Genomic DNA, 8658 nt, shown 5'->3' with positions numbered 1-8658 from the left:
TTGTATTTTAGTTTGTCGACATATTTAAATATAATATATATATTATATTTAATTTATATAATTATTTATATATTATATTATATTTACATGCATAGTTAACTTGTAACTTTTATTCCGATAAGTCGTACGTCATCACTCGACTTATGTCCCGGTTCCGGTTTCTCGAACGCATTTTCGTACGCTTAGAAAACTAATACTTTTCGTTACGCGACGTGTACTTTTATCAAAAATTAAACTTAATCATTGATAAACTATGTCACTCGAAATGTAACTTTAATCAATTAAGTGTTTTGGTTATTTGCTTCTATAAATCATCGTCTCGTAGTATATATATATATATATATATATATATATATATATATATATATATATATTCATTTTAAAATAGTGTTTTACTGTAGCAAAGTTTTTTTTACTGTAGCAAATAGTGATTTTCGAAAACACTGTAGCTTTTCGGGTACTGTAGAAATTCGAAAATACTGTAGCAAATTAGTGTTTTACTGGTTCATCTTAAACGTTTTAGTTAATTTATCTAAATATCAATCGAATCAATAATCGAATGTTACTATCGTTTACTAAATAACTTGAAATCATATATATATGCACCTTAAATTATATATATATTGTTCGTGAATCTTCGAGAACAGTCAAAGAATAATTGATTACATGAATATAGTTCCAAAACTTTCGTGACTCAACATTACAGATTTTGCTTATCGTGTCGAAAACATTAAATCATTTAAAGATAAAGTTTAAATTTGGTCAGAAATTTTCGGGTCATCACAGTACCTCCCCGTTAAAGAAATTTCGTCCCGAAATTTGAGTGAGGTCGTCATGGATAATAATAAAAATGTTTTCATGACGAATATGAGTTGATAAATAGAATTTTATCACTGTTGAATAATATGGACGAAACAATCCGATTACTCGAAGCGTATGAGGGAAGTTATCGTAATAAAGTGAAATGAGGGAATAGAGATTCATCTTAACTTTTGACGTATTAACGATTGATTTTCGGAATTTAAGGAATAGAAAATCTTCATAATCTATATAAGATTTGATTCTTCGGAATTTACGAAAATTAGGATTTTCTTTGATTAAATGCGTAATCTGCCTCGATTGCTATACCTGATATTTTGCTATAAATTGACCTCTTCCGTTTCATTTATTTTCACCACTCCTATAATCTTCTTTCTTATTTCATACATCCTAATAGATTGTGAAAATGCTTAATCCAGTTCTGATTCTTGATATTTTCCTGGCTATCGTATCCTTCATTCTTCTTTTTCATCTGGCACCAGAGGAAGTTATTTTCTTCTACTATTACCTTGTGGTTATAGTGTTTTTCATTCTCCCGTGTCTTTATATTGCTATACGCATTGATATACACGGTTTGTAATTTCGGGGTTGTTATCGGACTTTATATTCTCCATTATATTTCGGAGCTTCATGCTTTCGTTTTCTCTTCCCGACCTTAAGTCAAGCGGATAATGGTCCAGAATTCGTAGCTATACATTTCGGAATGAACATAGTTAATGTTCTAAGAAAGAAATTGTAATGACACGATCTTGATTTGTCAAATTACCAGAATATCTGGAAAAGACCGAATCATCAAAAAAAGTATTTTTTTGATATATTCAGAGATTAAATAGAATGAAAGAATTATGTAACATGGTTCATGATGAGGGTATGATCGGTGAACCTTTATCACGTTCCATTAGAAACTCAGCATGACTTACTGTAATATAATCACGTTGATCTAGTGTCATTATATTATACTAACTCATGCTTCAATTCCCAACATTACTTCAAAACATCTATTTTTCAAATTTTTCAGATTTTAGAAACTAAAATAGTTTCTTTTATGATGTAACACAGATAGCGCGAAGAGATGAATGATTTCATATAAGAATGGTTATAAAAAAAATATCTTCAGAAATATGGAGGATATTTATAATGGAAGATACGATGATATCTTAGAATATTTAAGATAAGATGATGATGAAGAATATTGTCCGCAAAGGTTTTAGAGTAAGGAGCAAGGTATTTGCTAAGGAGTTCAGCAGACACTGAATCATTTGTATTCTTTGAAGGTAGATTTCGTTTTTGTGATTTGTCCACAGCCTCCTTCATGGCCTGCTCAATCCGTTTTTCAGTTCCAAACCTTCTATTTTTCTCAGCTTTACCACCATACTATTCTTTATCATCAAACTTTTGACTGTTAAGGTCGTTTACAGTTTTTGCTGCTTCATCAGCATTTTTCCAAAATTTGGAGAACTAGTTTCGTAGTTTGGGGTGTTTTTCAGAAACTTCACATTCGAAGTCTGTAAGTCTCGAAGGTAAACGTTATATGTATATATATAACTGTTGGCGAAAAATTGCTACGAAATTCAAAATACTGATTTGCTAATTCCCAGTAGTTGGTATGACAATTGTTGTTACAAGTTGTATATGGGTACTTGATAGAGTTTCAATGAATGATTATCGTGATTTTTCGGAGAGGCTTAATGATCAATGAAGTTGTTGATAAGTTTACTGCTAATGTGGTGGAATATGAAAGGTTCCCCGGTAACAATGATGAAGGGGTAATCATTATAATAAGGCTTATTCGAATGAACAATTGAAGGTGATTTGCTGGAGTGTTGACAAAGCTGTCTATTTTGAAAAGGGATTGAAAAGTTATTTTAGCTAATAAATGCCAAAGGGTCTGACACGGATACGTGTTAAACTATGACTTTGATTTCGAGGGTTTTTCAGGTACAAGACTGCGGTAACATGTGGTTGGATCATCATCTCGATGATTCATTATTTGAAGTGTCTTCAGGAAATTTCGAGGGATTTGAACATAGATTGTAATCGTTAATATTCATATGATGTTCTAGGAATTTGAATGATACAAATACTTTTCTAGGTTCTATGATGTTCTAGCACAGTTTTGAAGTCAAAGTATAGCTTCGAAAGATGTAGGAATCTAAGAATGATATCTTTTATTAAATCTTGACTTGGATTTTGATTTGTCAAAATCAAAATATGTAATCAAATTTGGACGAGGATGGTTGCTTTGATTTTTATAAAAGAATATATATTGTTGTGAAAGTAGTGAGTATAGTTGATGATTTGTTGAATCAGAATCGAAGAATGTAACATATTAATTGTGAATTTATATATCTCTCGGGTATTACCTACCAGTTAAAATATTCTCACTATTAACAGTTTGTACAAAAGCATTTTCTTAATTACAATCTTTGTGAAAATATATGTATGTATATTTCTTCAAATGTAATACGGATTTAATGAGTTAATATCATATTAAGCTCATTTGATTTTCGGCTTGACTTAGAAATGATTAATATCTAAAACATTAAAGATTACATAATCTTTGCGGAGTTTTTCACTAATGAAATCAACACTTCATTATTTATTCTTATTGATATTCCTCGGTGAAGGATGTTGGTGCTCGTGGAATTTTTGTGAACCTTACAAGGCACAGATGATGTTTTCTGGAAAGTTTTGAGTATATCAAAATTGAAAATGTAAAATCAATTATGTAATTGATTAATACAATTGGTTTATTATGAAATGGAATTCATTGAGTTGAAACAGAGATTGTAGTTAACAATGGTTAAGTTGTTAAGGAAGGATGTACATCATTGCATATTAGTAATATGAACTAACCGAGTAGTACCTACCAGTTAAGATTCACATGTAATAGCTTAGTACGAAAAGATTTATTTTAATTTCAAAATTCATATATATTAAATATACATAAAATTTCTTCAGGGAAAATGAGTTAATACTTCATCGGTTATTGTTGCTGGTATTTCTTGGTAACTACGGTGCGTATGACGTTGATGCTCGTAGAACAGATTGTGAAGTTGAGGTTTGCGATGCGGATGTTGTTGGTGGTGGTAATGGTACTGTTGGTGTTGTTGTCAGTGGTACTGTTGATGCCGGTGATGCTGCTGGTGCTTGTAACCTTTGCACCATATTCTCCAAAGCCACTACCCGAGCGCGAAGCTCGTTGACTTCTTCTACTACACTGGGATGATTGGCGGTTCGGACTAGCGGATGAATAAGATCCAGAATTTGAGATAGTATATTATCGTGACGAGATACTCTGGAAATGAGAGAGAAAATAGTGTCTCGAACAGGTTCGCCGGTAAGTGCTTCAGGTTCTTTGCCAAGAGGGCAATGTGGTAGATGGAAGGGATTGCCTTCTTCTTGTCTCCAATAATTAAGTAGGCAACGAACCCATCCCCAATTCATCCAGAATAGGTGATGGCTGATTGGTTGATCCATTCCGGTTACACTGTCTTCAGAATTCATGTGAATATCCATATCGGAATAGCTGTCGGAGTTTAAGGAATTTGAACTAGATACGGGATCCATCTTGTATAATTAGAGAGATGATTTTTAATATGAAATAGATTATAGAATTTAGATTGGTACTCTTCAATACATAATTTACATATGTATATATAATACCAAAATTCCATAAATCACGGAGGAATTTTCGGAAGATGTCAGGAAAAGTTTACAGTAACAGATACGCTAAGATATGAATTTTGTCTATACACTATCTATGCAATCAATGCAATAAGACGCGTTTAGACTTAAGATGATAAACATGTAATTTCCGACAAGAAATGATAAGCAAAACTTTTAACATGCAAACAAGGTCGAAGTCCATACTTACTAATGCATCCTAACCACTATCGGTTAGACACACTCATGCAAGATCTGGTTCGCTAGGACCAACGTTCTGATACCAACTGTGATGATCGCTCCAAATTCATATGACGAACACGTCATTCATCGATTTCATTGCGAGGTATTTGACCTCTATATGATAAATTTTGTAAACATTGCATTCTTTTGAAAAGGCACATCATAAATGAATATTTAAATCAAAGGTTTTCGACATCTGATGATTTCTACATATAGACAATCACCGTAAATAATAGTTTACAATAGTAATTATGTTGACAATGCAGTCAAAATAAGATACATGGTGATGATTTGGTGAATGCAACGTTTCTTTGATAAATATGCCATGTAAGACTCCATGCACATAGTTTGTCTAACATATAAGCAAACATCGGAAGACTTCTAGGGAACCTGAGAATAAACATGCTAACAAGTGTCAACACAAAGGTTGGTGAGTTCATAGTTTTAATGTATCGTATAATCTGTATATAAAGGTGGATCACAAGATTTCAGTTGTTTCATCCGAAACGTTTATCAAAAATTTTCTACAAAATTGAGCACCCTGGTAACTAAGCTTTAACGTCTATATAATAAGTACCCCTGTGTTTAACATGTAACCAACATGTTCAATACACTCAAATAGCATACGTCTATTTTATAGTTCAGGCTAGGGTTTCTATACCTGGAACAGACGGGGATGTCAAGCCCTATGGATCCATATACTACTACTCGCGCCCACCAGTTCTTATAACCGGCAGTTACTAGTTACCAAAGCTAAGGGATTTTCGGTTCAAACTTAGTATAGAATTTAGTATGTACTTGTGTCCATTGTTTTTAAAATAAAGTGCATGTATTCTCAACCCAAAAATATATATTGCAAAATCATTTAAAAAGGGAGCAAATGAAACTCACCTTAGCCGCATATAAAGTCATTCACCAAAATGTGACCGAAACTAGGATTACCATATAACCGTAGATCTCAACCTAGAGAACATATGTTGGTCAATAATTGTTTATCAAGCTAGGTCAGGTCATAGTGTATCACAATCCTAATGCTCGAGATCGACATACAATAGTTATCAAAAGTTATTTCAAAAAGTCAAACTGACTCCATACAATAGTTGAATGATCATGGTAATCGAATCATTTTAATATTTCACATAGTTTTCCAATTCTTGTAAAATTAAACTATAGTTTTTATAAGGCTTTAAAATATGATAAAACAATCAGTTTTGACAATTGTTCAACAAAACGAGACGTGCCTTATATAAGATTTCAGTTACTCGGCTGGTAATATTTAAAAATCCATTTTATCAATCTCATAAACAAGTTGTTTATATCTTAATTGCAGATTCAAAAACAATTTCAATTAACGTCAATCATAATTCAGTTGATCATATCTTTTAATCCGTTCATCGAAACTATTCGATATCTAAATGAAAAGTTATTGATTTTTCGCCAGCTTTTCAAAAACATGTATATCATATACCTTTTACCAGTAGTATATGTATTTAATTCGTGATTCATTATAACTGTTTAACAATGAAATTTAGCATACAAGCATGTATAAATATATATACTCGAGCATTGGACATGGATACACAATTAATATATAAAAGATAAAATATGAGTGCTTACGTATCAATATTGAGATTCAATATTGTAGGAAAGTACGTAAACGTAATGGAGATGATAAACACTAGGTTTGACTTTACGAGCATAATCCCCAAATCATACCCATAACCTCCATAGCTATAACCCATAATTTCCTTAGCTCTATCCCGCTCGAAAAACCATTTTGAAAATGACACGCTCATGACCTCGTCGTAGTATTTTATGTATAATACTAATAATAATAATAATAATAATACTAATACTAATATTAATAAGATTAATAATAATCTTTAATTTAATAATATTAGTAAAAAAATAAAATAAATAATACGGAGTAATATCTATAGATAGATAGATAAAAAAAAATGAATCATAAATCAGAAAACAGACCGAGTTTAAATAGATGTGGCCTGTCCAGACTTCCCATGCGATCGCATGGGTCTGAGGCACAATGGCCATGCGATCGCATGGCCTCTTTTTCCAGCTCACAATCATTTTGTATTTTAGTTTGTCGACATATTTAAATATAATATATATATTATATTTAATTTATATAATTATTTATATATTATATTATATTTACGTGCATAGTTAACTTGTAACTTTTATTCCGATAAGTCGTACGTCATCACTCGACTTATGTCCCGGTTCCGGTTTCTCGAACGCATTTTCGTACGCTTAGAAAACTAATACTTTTCGTTACGCGACGTGTACTTTTATCAAAAATTAAACTTAATCATTGATAAACTATGTCACTCGAAATGTAACTTTAATCAATTAAGTGTTTTGGTTATTTGCTTCTATAAATCATCATCTCGTAGTATATATATATATATATATATATATTCATTTTAAAATAGTGTTTTACTGTAGCAAAGTTACTGTAGCAAAGTTTTTTTTACTGTAGCAAATAGTGATTTTCGAAAACACTGTAGCTTTTCGGGTACTGTAGAAATTCGAAAATACTGTAGCAAATTAGTGTTTTACTGGTTCATCTTAAACGTTTTAGTTAATTTATCTAAATATCAATCGAATCAATAATCGAATGTTACTATCGTTTACTAAATAACTTGAAATCATATATATATGCACCTTAAATTATATATATATTGTTCTTGAATCTTCGAGAACAGTCAAAGAATAATTGATTACATGAATATAGTTCCAAAACTTTCGTGACTCAACATTACAGATTTTGCTTATCGTGTCGAAAACATTAAATCATTTAAAGATAAAGTTTAAATTTGGTCAGAAATTTTCGGGTCATCACAGTACCTCCCCGTTAAAGAAATTTCGTCCCGAAATTTGAGTGAGGTCGTCATGGATAATAATAAAAATGTTTTCATGACGAATATGAGTTGATAAATAGAATTTTATCACTGTTGAATAATATGGACGAAACAATCCGATTACTCGAAGCGTATGAGGGAAGTTATCGTAATAAAGTGAAATGAGGGAATAGAGATTCATCTTAACTTTTGACGTATTAACGATTGATTTTCGGAATTTAAGGAATAGAAAATCTTCATAATCTATATAAGATTTGATTCTTCGGAATTTACGAAAATTAGGATTTTCTTTGATTAAATGCGTAATCTGCCTCGATTGCTATACCTGATATTTTGCTATAAATTGACCTCTTCCGTTTCATTTATTTTCACCACTCCTATAATCTTCTTTCTTATTTCATACATCCTAATAGATTGTGAAAATGCTTAATCCAGTTCTGATTCTTGATATTTTCCTGGCTATCGTATCCTTCATTCTTCTTTTTCATCTGGCACCAGAGGAAGTTATTTTCTTCTACTATTACCTTGGGGTTATAGTGTTTTTCATTCTCCCGTGTCTTTATATTGCTATACGCATTGATATACACGGTTTGTAATTTCGGGGTTGTTATCGGACTTTATATTCTCCATTATATTTCGGAGCTTCATGCTTTCGTTTTCTCTTCCCGACCTTAAGTCAAGCGGATAATGGTCCAGAATTCGTAGCTATACATTTCGGAATGAACATAGTTAATGTTCTAAGAAAGAAATTGTAATGACACGATCTTGATTTGTCAAATTACCAGAATATCTGGAAAAGACCGAATCATCAAAAAAAGTATTTTTTTGATATATTTAGAGATTAAATAGAATGAAAGAATTATGTAACATGGTTCATGATGAGGGTATGATCGGTGAACCTTTATCACGTTCCATTAGAAACTCAGCATGACTTACTGTAATATAATCACGTTGATCTAGTGTCATTATATTATACTAACTCATGCTTCAATTCCCAACATTACTTCAAAACATCTATTTTTCAAATTTTTCAGATTTTAGAAACTAA

Source organism: Rutidosis leptorrhynchoides, chromosome 1 (genome assembly GCF_046630445.1).
Source record: "Rutidosis leptorrhynchoides isolate AG116_Rl617_1_P2 chromosome 1, CSIRO_AGI_Rlap_v1, whole genome shotgun sequence".
NCBI classification, from domain to species: Eukaryota; Viridiplantae; Streptophyta; class Magnoliopsida; order Asterales; family Asteraceae; genus Rutidosis; species Rutidosis leptorrhynchoides.
Note: the sequence above shows the minus strand (reverse complement) of the source record.